The sequence below is a fragment of the Lynx rufus genome, unplaced genomic scaffold, assembly GCF_022079265.1.
Source record: "Lynx rufus isolate CCGP_SWC_20201006 ecotype Redwood Valley unplaced genomic scaffold, mLynRuf1.p SCAF_2, whole genome shotgun sequence".
NCBI lineage: Eukaryota > Metazoa > Chordata > Mammalia > Carnivora > Felidae > Lynx > Lynx rufus.
The window spans coordinates 23,921,366-23,936,089 of NW_025814834.1; the positions used below are offsets into that span (position 1 = coordinate 23,921,366).

General features: G+C 35.8%; 1 long non-coding RNA gene across 1 annotated transcript in view; it reads left to right on the plus strand.

Moving 5' to 3' along the window:
* Nucleotides 1-736: 736 nt before the first annotated feature.
* LOC124515538 (uncharacterized) overlaps nt 737-14,724 on the plus strand; it is a 31,302-nt gene continuing 17,314 nt past the window's right edge. The window contains exon 1 of the long non-coding RNA XR_006962836.1: nt 737-1,395. This is a non-coding gene — a long non-coding RNA (uncharacterized LOC124515538). The remainder of the gene's footprint in view (nt 1,396-14,724) is intronic.

Sequence of the window (14,724 nt, forward strand, 5' to 3'; positions counted from 1 at the left end):
CCTTGATCTTGGACTTCCAGCCTCCAGACCTGTGAGAAATAAATCTCTTATCTTTAAGCTACCACGTCTGTGGCATTTTGTTACAGCAGCCTGAAGGGACTAAGACAGCAAATATTATCAAGTAGAGAACAACAAAAATATTCTTTTAGCAGACATACCTTATAAGTAACGTTTTGTTCATTCTAATTTTTAAACAGAATGATCCCAAATGAATTCAAAGAATCAGTAAGGCTGAGAAATACAGCATTAAGTAGAAGGGCACCAATAACCTGGAATTAAAATTTTTCTGCAGGGGTGCCTGGGTGGCTCAGTCGGTTGAGCACCTGACTTCGGCTCAGGTCGTGATCTCATCAGTTGATGAGCTCGAGCCCCGCCTCGGGCTCTGTGCTAACAGCTCAGAGCCTGGAGCCTGCTTCAGATTCTATGTCTACCTCTCTCTCTGCCCCTCCCCTGCTCATGCTCTGTCTTTCTCTGTCTCAAAAATAAATAAACATTTTTTTAAAAATAGTGGCAGTAATTAAAAAAATTTTTTTCTGCAGGAAGTTTAAAAGTGGATAAATTAGGAGCACCTGGGTGGCTCAGTGGGTTGAGCATCCAACTTCAGCTCAGGTCATGATCTCACAGTTCATGCGTTTGAACCCCACATCGGGCTATGTGCTGACAGCTCAGAGCCTAGAGCCTGCTCCGGAATCTTTGACTCCTTCTCTCTCTCTGACCCTCCCCCGCTCATGCTTTGTTTCTGTCTCTCAAAAAATAAATGTTAAAAAAAAATTTTTAATGGATAAATTATCCTAAATTGGTTTCCTAAAGACTCTTTTACTTAAGTGTGGGCTTTCAGTTATTTACCAAGTATCCTTCATAACTGATGGAATTCTTTACCCATTTCTAAAACTATCTGTACCCTCATACAAAATATTCATTTTCTTTCCTTATTGCAGAATGTAATTTCCTATATTTACACTTTGTTTTCTAATGTCTTCCTATGTAAAAACCTTGAATAATTCATCAAGAGTAATATGAAGTTATCAATACTAGAAGCTCTGGCCATGATATACCAAGGGTTTGCAATGCTATCACTCTATTATATCCTCCAAAGTCAGTGAGCTGCCTGGATATTATGCTTATTCTGTGTAGTGCTAAAACCTATCTACTAACTTACGTTTTTACTGTTAATTCTATAGCATACGGGCATTTCCAAGATTCCCTCCCAGTCTCAACTCGATCTATTGTAAAGTGAGTGATATATTTATAATAAAATCCTACCTCATGTTGTCTGCCCTCAGGAATGAGACATGTACAACCATTTGGAATTTCTTGGCTTTGACCTGACAAGTTTCTCCAGTCTTCAGCGATGGTTGCTGTACCATCATGTTCTCCTTGTCTTACTTCTACAATGTAAGTAAGTAACCTGATATTTTGGCCTTCCAACAGTCTATTCCTTGTCCCCCCAGCCCATCCCACCTCCCTTCACTGTTTTATTTATTTATTTCCATCAGATTGTAACATGAATATATATTAGTATCATTTGATAACACTCAAGGGAAAAATAAAAACTGGGACAGCAAATGACTCATGATTTTCCAAACTCTTAGCCAAACTACTTTGTAGTTATTCTAACAAATGGTACTTCGGCTAAACCATAACACTGATATATTGTCAAACCTAAAAGTATAAGCCCAGAGTCTTCTGCTTTCTTATTTAATGTTTTGACAAATCTGATTATAGCTAAGAACGTGATCGCTTGATCACATAATGAGCATGAGAAAAACTGCCTCAGGCATGGGTAAAGGGAGAATAGCACTTTATTTGCAAGATCTCAAGTACCTTCATTGGGTCTTTGAGATATGATGTGAGTTGTTGCCTAATTCTTATGAAATAAAGGTGAGCGAGCGCTATGGTGTTATATGTCCTTTGTTTTTAATAGAATCTTTTAAAGTGGACACATCTCTCTTTATAATATGCTGAAAAACATTCTCTGCCTTAATTATAAAAAAGTGGCCTTTAAAAAAATTATCTTCAGAGACCATTTTCAATATGGTATCTCTAAGCTTTAATAAAATGTTCATTTGTGCTATTGTATTTTGAATTCTTAGAGTAATTTATCTTGGTTCATAGTTTCTAACCTATAGAAAATTTAACAGTGAAGAGTTTGGGTTAGTTACTACAGTTGGTTAGCTAGTACAGTTAGTTACTACAGTTACTAGTTATGTTATACTCCTGTATCTGACTTGGAAAACATGGCAAAATTATCCTCAATTGAGAGAAAGAAAGAAAGAAAGAAAGAAAGAAAGAAAGAAAGAAAGAAAGAAAGAAAGAAAGAAAGAGAAAGAGAAACAAGCCTCCAGAAATGACCAAGATAATGAAGAATATGTGTTTTCTGTTATGATCATGTGGCTCATATTAATATCAGTAGGCCCTGCCAACTACATTTCTAATGTGTGTATAACTCATCTACGATTATTAGTCACCACATAGAAGTTTATAAGTAGCTTTGGGCAATTGCTGGTGTCCCATGGTAACCCAGCCCATCCAAGCATCATGTATCAGTAATGGCAATCTATCAGCCTCCTATTGGACAATTGTCACCTTTAATAATATACCAGGACAGTGTGAACATACAACCAGTATAATTTATTCGCTTGTTACATTTCAAATGTGTAGATACTCTGGTTTCTGTTTCTCTGCTATTTGTTCTTTAGTTCTCTGGAGGCTGAATTATAAATAATCCTTGTATTTCTCAGAAGCAAAGACTGTTTCCCACTTTTCTTATTTTTAAGTAAGACTTATTTTCACTCTTTTGAGACTGCGTAAATTACAAATGCAGTCGTCTAGGAAAAGAAAAGAGCTTTAGCTTCTTAATTTGTTTTGGTCTATGAGATCTGAATTTATCCCATTTGTCCAGCCATTATGGCATAACTCCATAATAAAACCAATTTGGAGAAACAAGGACAGCTACAGTGTTGACCATCTGAATGACAGTAAGAGTGAATGGTTTATCCCACCCCATTTATCACTATGTACAAAAGCAAGCCTGATTTATATGGAGTAACACTTAATTCATGATACAACAAGGCCTTTTGATATTTTACTGTAAGTAAAGGAAGCTTATGTTTTTATTTAAGTGTGAAAAATATTCTGGATTATTTCATTGAGTAATATTAAGGGCATTTAGAAAACAAAGAATGTACACATTTTTAAACTTATATTTAAACCTGATTCTGTCAAGGTGAAAGAAACAAATTGTTATCATTTAAAGATGGAAAGTTTTTAGTTGTCTTTGAGGACCATGAAGAAATTCCTAAATTACTAATTTTAGTAATTGGTACTAAAAGAACAAGCTTGGAGCAACATGGTCACATTTTTATTCTAGGATTCTGGCCCAGTGAACATTATTTATTCTGGGATTCTTGGCAATGTCATTTTGTGTCCTTAGAGTTTAGGGAAATGTCTACAGAATTAGCCTATAGGATGACTTTAAGAGGATAGAATATGCAGATGATTTAGTTTTCATCATTAAAATCTCCTTGGAAAGTTTGAGACCATAAGCTCTCTCTCTTTCCTTTCTGTGCTATCACTTTCTTTCTCTGTGATTGCTTCCTGTTACAGTATTCACTGGTAAAATCATTGATAAGGGATTAGAATGCCTACTGCATGCTGCCATTTTGCTATAGGGAGTTCATTTATTCAGTATTTCTAATGTGCCAGACTGGGTGTTTAGGACATACTATTATTAAATAAAACACAGTCCCTATATTCAAGTAAATTATCTTACAGTGAGAAAGAAAACATTAGGAGTAAAACATGACAGTTATTAATAAAAATCTAAAAGTAAAATTCTATGGAGACAAATGAAAGAAGAACCTAATTTATCCCTGGAGTGAGAAAATGCATCCTGATAGAAGTGACATCTAAGCCGAGTCCAAAAGGATAAATGGAAGTAAAGTTGAAGATGACAGAAGTGTGAGAAGGGAAAATGGAACATGTGTTCTAAGCAGAAGGGAGACATCTACCAAGTCCTAGAAGGGAAAGTAGAGAGAGAGGCAGACAGACACATGAGGGAAAAGTGAAAAGAGAGTCAGAGACAATGAAAGAAAGAAAATAAATATGACTGGTTACTTTTAGGGGATTGCATATTTGATATGGCTAGAGCATAGGATAAGAAGAGGAATATAGCAAGAGATAAAACTGGAGATAAGTAAAGTCAGGTATTAGGGATTTGTTTTTCTAACTCAAGGAATTTTATTTTTATACCAAGGGAAATAAGAACCAGTAAAGATTCTATTGGGGTGTGACATAATTAGATCTACAAAATTGCTTGGGTTTCAATAGGAGATTAGATTGGACAGATGCCAGACTGGAAGTAGAAGCTGCTGCAGTAAATTCTGGAAACAGATAATGGTGGCTTATGCTATGGGAATGGTCTGGAAATGAAGAGATGTGGTCAGATTCCAAAGATATATAAGAGGTAGAATATGTTAGACTGCTCATTGATTGTATGCACATAGTGAGGAAGAGGGACAAATTAAGGCTAATACTCTAGTTTCTGAGTTGGCAAAGCAGGTGCTTGGTGGTGCCATTTACTGACATCAAAATCATGGAGGGAGAAACAGATTTGAGGGGTAGAAAGAGGAGAAACATATCAAACAGGTTAAGTGTGAAATGCTAGTATGATATCCGAATGGAGAAGTCTGATATGAAATTAAAGATACTGGGTTAATACCAGGAAAGAGATCTGAGCCTAAGTTTTATAAACTCCATTTGAATTTCATATAGTGTGTATTTATACACCATATGGTCCTTGAAGCCACAGAGTAGATGAGATCATCTGGGGACAGAGAACAGTAAGAAAGCAAACGTTAAAGTCAAACTCAAAGGGTTAAAATGTAAAGTATAAAAGAGTTCTATCAATAAATGTGTACAACAGTAGAAGGAATGGAACTTATATAAAAAGGACTATAAAGCAAAGATGTCACCAGGGGTTAAGACAGAGGTACAAATGGCCTGGGACTCATAGTGGAAGGTTTAGAAGCCAAGAATAGACTCCTAGAAAAAGTGGTATTTAAGAGAAATTTTGAAAATTTTGTTGAAAAGTTTTCAGGAAGATAAAATGTTAGGTTGAAATTACGTTACAGAGGACTTTTAAGGGAAATGTATCTCAATTTTCACTTCCTCTGAATTTGAACGTGTCTAAGAAAGAGAAACAAAGAGCAGAACCAGAGATCCTAAACCTGCACAAATGTAGGGCACTGCTTGGCCTGAGTGGGAGTCCCCATACACCTCAGCTGTGGAGGCTGGAATGGGACAGGGAGATGGGGGAAGTCTGGTCATGTGTCTTCCCTCATGAACATTTGAGTAGTTTGTTTTTCTTTGTTATCTATGTGGTAGACTAATACCTAAGATTATTCTTTTAAGATCTGTGGCATATATAAATATTTTAAAAAGTAGATATATGTTTATACTTATTTCAATGTGCTATGTATTATTATCTTATTTTGACATAGAGGTTATTGGAGCTCATCCCAGTTTGGAGAGACAGAAACTGAGGCCCTCATCCTGAGGCCTTTGGTGACTGTACTTATAGAAGCCTCTTTTCTTGACAACTATTTAATCACATACTGGGGACTAGGGTTTCATCACAGTCAAATGATGTTCAAGGTCGTAATTAAGAGGCAGGGTATACAGTAATAGAACAGCCCTATATCCAGACAAAGCTTTTAGACAATTTCTTTTCCTTACACAGGCTTCTCTAGAACCACTTTTTAACCACAGATCAGGTAACCTGCATGGTTTATAGTAAAATTAAGTTTTCCCATTTATTATCACATGGATCTTCAGTTGCCCACACAGATATAAATTAACTGGGTACATAAATATATGATGCCCATGTAAATCTTTATTATTTTCACAGGCTACATAAGAATATTTGACAAATATAGGACACAGAAAGAATTTCAAATTATAAGTTGATCATTTAAAATCTGTAATCCTAAGAGAGAGCATCTTCTATATATTTTATAATAAAAGGTGTCAAAATATTTTAAATATGTATATATTGTAAGAATTAGTAAACATTTATTACAAATGACAACATTTTACCTGAGATACAAAGATTATGACAGGACTTCTAAGTAAAATTAAACCCACTCCTGAGTGTGATTATCATTATCTGTAGTAGTGCTATGCAATAGATATGTAATATGTGCTACAAATATAAGCTATGTATGTAATTTATAGTTTTTCTCTTAGCCACATTTAAAAAATTAAAGTGAAATGAATTTTAATAGATTTTATTTAATCTAGTACATTTAAAATATTATCATTTGAACATGTAAACATATGAAAACTTAATGACATGTCTTACCTTCTTTGTTTTTCATAAAGTCTTAGAGATCCAGTTTGTACTTTATATTTACAGTGCATCTCAGTTTGGACTAGCCACATATCCAAGGTCTCAATAGCAAATCTATGATCTATCCTAACATTTAAACTCTATGCATATTCCTGTGTTATAATAATGTCCACAGCTACCTTTTAGTAAGTTCTTATGTAGCAGTTGCTGTGGTGATCTTGGTGCTTTTCTTATTTCATTTTCAGAACAATCATATGATGTAGATGCCATTGTCAACCCTATTTTGTAGTTAGAGTAACATCAGACTTAAAAGGACTTAATGGCTTACCTAAATCTGTGTAGTCAACAAATGATGGGCCAGGGATTTAAACATGAAGATAAACAAAGTATACCAAAATGATATTTATATTTTATGTTTTTGGATCATTCTGTATTTTTAATTTTTAGTGAAGATAGCCAATTTAATTTTAGGGGAAGAAAATTCATGGTAAAGTGATTGAAGTAAATTGGTAGTTGGAAAAGTAAGAGACCACTGACCCATCTTGCTGTAGGTGAAGAGAATTTATAAGTAGCCAAGAAAAATAAGAGATGATTATGTAGAGAGAATGATATTGAAGAAGGTGACCACAAGGAGGTACATCTTTGCCAAAAAAGCTAAAAATGAGGAGAGGTAGGAAAGATAGTAGTATATCCTAGACATGTTTTAATCAGATGATATGGAAGATAGTTCATCTGTGGTATAACACACAAAAAGTTGAACTTCTACTTTATTAAGTATGCTGAAAGAAAGTAAGTTACAGAAATGTTTAAAAAAACTGGAGAATTGATTTTAGATCGGAACTTTCTAAAACATGAAGTTACTAGTTTGAGAACAAAGAGATTTGGCACAAGGTATGTGGTCTTAAGAACTAAGAGGAGTACTAGGCAAGTCTGATCTGGATAAAATCAAAGATGAACTCAAAGGTCAGTGCTACAGAGTTGGAGGTCCTGGAGAAATCATTAATAAAAAGATTCTACAGATTCTCTACCACTCACTATTGCAATAGCTTCTCACACTACCCACCATCGGGATTTGCCTGTTTTTTGTTTTTGTCAATTCCTTCAATATCACTGGCCTTACAGTCTGCAGATTAAATACCTTTTTCCAAACACTAAGCTCTATTTTTCTCTACCATTCAAGATACTACTTCAAATCAATCTACTCCAGGAAGCCTTCCCAAACCACACATGGGAAATACAGTATCCTCCATGGAGGGAAACAACGGCATGGATAATTTATACAAATGCCTCATTCCATGGGTTAAGTAATGCCATACGGTAAATCTATATCCTTGAGTCTGACTTGCTTTATGCAATCTCTTTTCCCACCTCAACCTCCACATTCCTCTAATTCAAACCACATACTTTTCCTTATTGCTCAGGAAAAGTACCCTTTTTCCTAAGCATTCTTCATCTGCCCTTCCTCCTTGACGTTTACCTATGAGTCTAATGAAAAAAAAAACAGAGAAAATATTAATATTCACAAATAGCTGGCAGGTGAGAAGGATTGATTTGGGCCAGGAAATGCTTTACTTCCATTGCTAGAAGAGGTTTTATTGTACTAAGTGATTGAAGGAGATATAATAGTGTTAAAAGAACATGAGCTTTGGGATCCACAGGTAAAGGAGACCTCAAGATTCATTTGTTTTGTATTAGGACTTAAAATGTTCAATTTTTATGGCCTCAATTTCTTCACCTAAAGTGATGACAAGAATATCTACATGGCAGAACTATTTATTCTTTTAATTAATGCTCTTGAATAAATAGCATGTACCATTCATATATTAAACACAAGCTATAAAAATAACATTTTTCTGCTGTCAGGAGATATGCCACAGATTAAAGAGAAACAGAAACAAAATCAAATGTTAGTAAGAGTATATTTAAGTGGTATATTGGGAGTAAGTGTAGAGTACAGTGGGGCAGAAAAAAAAGTTACACATTGTCCTTTGGAGGATGGAAAGGTCAGGAAAGTCAGCATAAATTAAGAAATTGGCACTTGAGCTATAGTGGAGAAAGGACAGGCTAGAAGAGGTATGTATTCCACGTGTTTGTTAATATCTTCATTTCTTCAGCAAATATTTGTGTCTAGCACATGGTGGTAGGTGTAGTGGTAGATAAAAAGAGAGATGGTCCCTTTCTAAGACATGCATGCCTCTCCTGACCTCACAGTGCCTAAGTCAATGTGGAAAAGAGACGACTATGATAACAAAGCACCCTTAACAGACCCTCACTTAACTGATTTGGCAAATTAACTAATATTTTCAATCGCCTTTGCTAAGCAAACCGATTAATATTCAGGACTCAGTGAAAGCTCACAGGCAGTTGGCTATGCTCCAGTAAGCCTACACACTTCTCTCATTGGTTGAGTTGCATCCTTGCCAAGAATTAGTTGTGTTTGTGCCCAAACTGTTTATGACAGTTAACTTATTATTGTAACCACATAATATAATTAAACACTGCTTACATAATTCAGTAAAATAGAGTGTAAAATGAAAGAGTTGTTCCTTTCAAAATTAAGTTGAATATTTTGGAAAGACTCAGTAAAGAAGAATCAGTAAAAACTTTTCTATCAAAACGAGATATAGGATTGGGGCACCTTAGTAGCTCAAGTCAGTTTAGCATCCAACTTTGGCTTAGGTCATGATCTCACCATTCCCAAGTTCGAGCTCCGCTGTGCTGACAGCTCAGAGCCTAGAACCTGTTTCGAATCTGTGTCTCCCTCTCTCTCTGTCCCTCCCCCACTCACACTCTCTCTCTCTCAAAAATAAACAAACATTTAAAACAAACAAACACACACAACTAGGTATAGGATAGACTACCACGAAAATCTCAGAAGAAAGTCTTAATAATCCAGAGAATTCTGCATTCAGGTTGGCTGGCAAACATCTAAGTTTTCACTTCACCTGAAGTTATAACTCCACTTTAAATACAATAAAACTTGGGGCTCCTGGGTGGCTCAGCCGGTTAAGCATCCGACTTCGGCTCAGGTCATGATCTCGCGGTTTGTGAGTTCGAGCTCTGTGTCAGGCTCTGTGCTGACAGCTCGGAGACTGGAGCCTGCTTCGGATTCTGTGTCTCCTTCTCTCTCTGCCCCTTCCCCACTTGTGCTATCAAAAATAAATAAATGTAAAAAAAATTAATAAAATAAAACTAGAACTTACACATGGTAAAGAAAGACAAAGAACTTCCAGTCAATGGACCCATCTCCAAATTAAAAGCCATAGCCCTACATCAAAAAAAATCCAAAAACAAACAAAAAAACCCAAAACTGGTGAGTAATGGTGCATTTAAATGTATTAGGCTAAAATAAATGTTTAATATATGTAGATAACATTTTTATAGCTCTCCAATTAGAATCTAATTATTGACAGTCATACGGGATGAGAGCTTCTAGTAAAGAAATGTGATGCATGATATGGAAAGTACTGGGAACTTAGAAATCTACAGTGGGGAGACAGACATTATCAATCCTAGAGGATAGGAACTCTAAAGTAGGAATAAACCAGGCAAAGGAAGGGAGTAGGGAGAGGAGAGCATCTCATGCAGGCAAAACAGAGACAAAAACAAATAGGAGGACCTAAAAAAAAGTTCAGTGTAGCTTATGGACCCCATAAGCATGAGAGTGGAGTTGGAAAGTAGTCTGGGCTGGTAGGCAGGACCAGATCCAGGTCTTGGAAAGCCTTACCAGTCTTATTAAATCTTTGTATCTAGAATTAAATCGGGGGATATATTATCAGATTTGCATTGAGGTAAAAGAACCAGTTGAGTGTGGAGAATGGGTTGGTGAGGAACTAAGTTGGAGGAAGGAGATAAGTTAATCTAAGTAAGAGACAATGGCAGCCTGCATTAAGGTAGTAGCTATGAATCTGGAGATATGTGGCAGATTTTAGAGACATTTGTGAGGCATAAGCAATAAAAAATGTAACTGGTTGAAATAGAGGGGTCAAAAAAGAATGGGAGAGGTTAAATATATATTATCATAGATTTCTGGCTTAAGAGATTGGGTAAATGGGTGGTGCCATTTATAGAAGTATGCAGCTTTAATGAGAAAAGTTTTGTTGAGGGACGTGGGGGGATGATGAAGTCCCTTCTGGAAACACTGTGCTTATTATGTCACTTATAAGACCACCAGGTGGTCTTATATACATCTGTATACATCTGTATACAAATAGCATTTGGAACCAGAGCAGAGATAATCTCCCAAAGATGGTTAATAGAATATAAAGAACAGAAGGACAAAGAGAAAACTGCATGGAAAAGAGTCCTGGAGGCAGAATATTAAAGTATGGGCAGGAAAATTTTTAAAAAGCCAAAAATGTGATTTAATAAGGGAATAGCCCAAGAATTAGGAGGAGGGGGAGTGTTCAAAGTGCCCATTGTTGCGGAATGGAAAAATACCCAGTACATTTAGCAGTATAGTTTGTGGGTGGCCAGGATGAAAGGCACATTTGAGGGAGCATCTGGAGCCTAAAGCAGACTACAGTGGGATGAGGAGTAAGGCAGGGGGCGGGGGGTGGGGGGCATAGAGTGAAGAAAGAGATGACAATTATTTTGTTGTTTTAAGAGTCCACTGCAAGGTGAAGTACAGAAATTTAAAAAGCCTGAAGAAGCTAAAAAGGGCCACATTTGGAGTCCTCTGTATGCCGAACTAAAGGGAGTTGAATTTCATCCCATAGAAAATGCAGGGCGCATAGTAAAGTCTACATAATAGAAACTAGCACACTTTGGCAATCGTGTGGAGGATGGGATTAGTGTGGTGCAAGAGAATTGGTAAAGGCAGCTGGTTAACACAAAGCTTTAGACCATGAAGTAGCAGCATACAGAAGTGCCACGAGCAGTTTGCTACTAAAAATATAGTACTCAGATTTGCACCAGACTTAAAAAATAAGTTGGAACTGATCCAAGTTAACCCCTTTAATGATGTTACTCTTTCTTTCAGTTTAATGTGCTCTCTCTTGGCGAGGGAAAGAAAAGGGTGGAGTTACAGCCTCAACTTCTAGAATTGTACTTAACATTGACTGCCTGAGGGAATGAATCCCACATGTGAACATCACCCATCCTGCTTTTTGATGACAGGAAAAAAGGTTGAGGACCGCCAAGTTAGAGAAAACTTCAACAGGGAGCAGAGATGACTAGATCCTAATTAGACATTATTAGCAGGGATGGTAAAGAGAGAAAGGATTGTTGGAGTGAAGTTACAGAATTGGAAACAACACGCTTTAGAAACTGATTGGATGCGAGAAGTGAGACATTATCTCCAAAGAAGCAATACTCTTTAGTGAGTGCTTTTAGTATAGGAGCAACTCTGAAAAGAACACATGTAACATACATCATCCCATTTCATCTTCTCAACAGCCTTGTAAAGTATGTATTTTTATCCTTGTTTTATAGATAATAAAACTGAAGTTTAGAGAGTTTAGGCAACTTTTCCAAGGTCATCAAGATCTTAAGTCGCATGGGTGAGGTTCAAACCCAGGTTTACCTAATTCACAGTTGTTGCTATTTGTCATTACTGTAAATACAGCATCTAAACTCTAGAATGAGTCTCACATTAGGTGTTTGGTTGTATGGTGGTAAATATGAGATGAGAAGCAGGTTTAGAGGCAAAAAGGTAAGTTTAATTTTAAGCATACTCTGCTTTAAAAAGCCTGGAGAATATCCCTGGTGAAGATGTCTAATGGATAGTTACATTATATAAGTCTAGAATTTACGGGAGATGTCTGAGAAGAGATAAAGATTTGTGAGGCATTAGCATTTAAATTGTTAAAGTCATGGGAATGGATGAGATTTCCCAGGGAGACTGCAACATGAGAAGAGAATCAAGTGGAGAGCTAAGAAACACTAAAATTAAAAAGGAGGTCAGAGAGAAGTATCAGTGAAGGGACAGAGAAGGAATGTTAATACAACTTAGAAGGGAGTAGTAGAGGTGATATCACACAGAAGCAGGAGAGAGTTGCATGAGAAGGGAGTGATCAAATATTATCAAATGCTATGGAATGCTCAAGGAACAGGACTGAAAAAAGTCCACTAGATTGAGAGGATTGTGAATGAGAAATACAAGTTAAAACAGCATGAGATTTAACTTTAAATTATAACACCCAGTATGGTCTATATTCTGCAAATATACAGCTGTGGTAAAGAAAAGTGTCAATCTTATGAAGGTCAGCTGCCAATGCATTTGAAAAACCAGCATTCTCATTTTAGAGATTTTTCTATGGAAAAATAAGAAATGAGGACATTCAATGCAGCATTGTGTATGAGAGCAGCCATATCACAGTTGTTTACTAGCTCTGTGATCTGGGGAAGGTTCTTAAGCATTCTGTGCCTCAGTTTCTTTATCCATAAAATAGTAAAAGGATTACCATTACCAGTAAGGTTTTTGCAGCCGAATTGAATTTTACAAGAATTGAGTAAGTGCTATAAAGTATTTATATTGTTTGCTAAGTCAATACAGACAAAAGTAACCAAAATATTCAATGGTAATAAGATTTATTTAAAAAGTTATATATCCATGCCTTCTGATAACTACATAATTTTTCATGGTTGCAAGTTAACTATTTAACATTATGGAAATATATCAGTGGATTATTACAAAACAATTACTAACCAAATGAATAAAATGATTTCATTTGTAAATAATGTGTACATATGTATTGATATGAATGACAATTTTTAGAAAATTATGTATCAAAATGTTTATGTGGTGTGGTTAGATTATTAATACATTTTACTTTTTAATTTTTACACACTTATAAATTTGTGTATATAAACATTATTTTAATAAGGAAAAAACAAAAGCATCCTGGACTGTCCCCCTCAAACTAAATAAATAAAAAAAAAAAAAAAAAAGCATCCTGGAGGTCAGGAGATAGAATAGCAAGTAGTAATTATTCTTTGGCAAAACTTGTCTGTGAAAGGAAGTGGAGTTAGGGCCAAGTAGCTAGAGCATATTTATAACCAATGGAGAATCAGCATGTGTAAATTGCTTTATAGAGTCCTGCCACCTGGGAGGTTTCCTATAAATAAAGGCTGTTATCATCATCATCATTAAAATTTCTTCAGGTCTCAAGCTTTCAGTACCAGTACAACTCTGAGTAGCCAAAGGCAAAAGATAATAACAGAAAAATTTTAAGTAGGGAGCATTTTAGAAAGAGAACTCTCTTGGTGGAGCCTTCTGGACATTGTTCCCAGTGGTGAAGGGAGTGTCCACAGCTAATTATCTATAGGGATTGCCTTAGGATGAGAGAAGATAAGACTCAAGGTGCTAGACAATCTGTAAAGTAGCCAAGATAACTAAGAATACATTGTTTTAAGATCTTCCCTCTGACCTGTCATCTATACAGACTTGTTTTAGTATCTAACCATTTGGACTACAGATGTTCTGCTTTCTCTCTTGAGTCGTATAGATTATAAAAACTCCAACACATTTATGGATTGTTTCTATCTTGCAATGCTTTATCCTGTACTAATCATCTTATTTAATAAATTGTACATGAGCAATTAATGGCATTAATGCATGAGCAGCATAAGCCCAGCAAAATTAAAATCATTTCAATTAGCCATTAAAATAATTGTAAAGGCCTATTTAAAAAAAAATAGAAACAACTCATTTCATTTTGAATTTCTAGTTTCTTAGTTTTATGATGGACCAAGATACTAAAAGTAATAGCAAATAAAATCCCAGGAAACATACCACCTTGGCTTTTATCCAACAACACCAAGAACAAAACTAAGTGATCTTAGAACTTTGTCAGTTTTAATAATTTTAAAAACCACTTCTGAACCAGTTAGATCATCAGATTAGAACAGTATGAAAAGAGAAGCCCCTATAATTATAATCTGTTTTACAAAAAGGAATTGAAGTGAAATGAAAACAGAGTTTTAAAAAGAAATTCAGAGTATACTGTGCATATGCTTCAGAATAAAGATAAATATACCATTTAAAGAGGAATTAAGTTCAGATGTCATTTTCTTCAAGTTTTGAGTCAGCCATTGTCTTAAAATTTTAGACTTCGATAATAAACCTGCTCGGGTCACCTAAACCTTCTGTATATTTTAAGCCTTCACACTGGAAAGAAACACAGCCATGCTATCTAAACAGACAAGTCTAACAATTTCGAAGTTCAGGTAGATGGGTAACACAAAAGAGGCACTTATCACTACATTAGTGGTTTGCCACAACTCCATAGCTAAGCCCCTGGCTTCCCTATCCCCCTCCTTCAGCCCTGCCTAGTCTATGGACAAACAAGCTCTCCCATCTACTTCTTATCAAGATGGAAACAAGGCCAGACCTGCTCTTCTAGATAAAATGCTTTGGCTTCTAACTGCCTGGC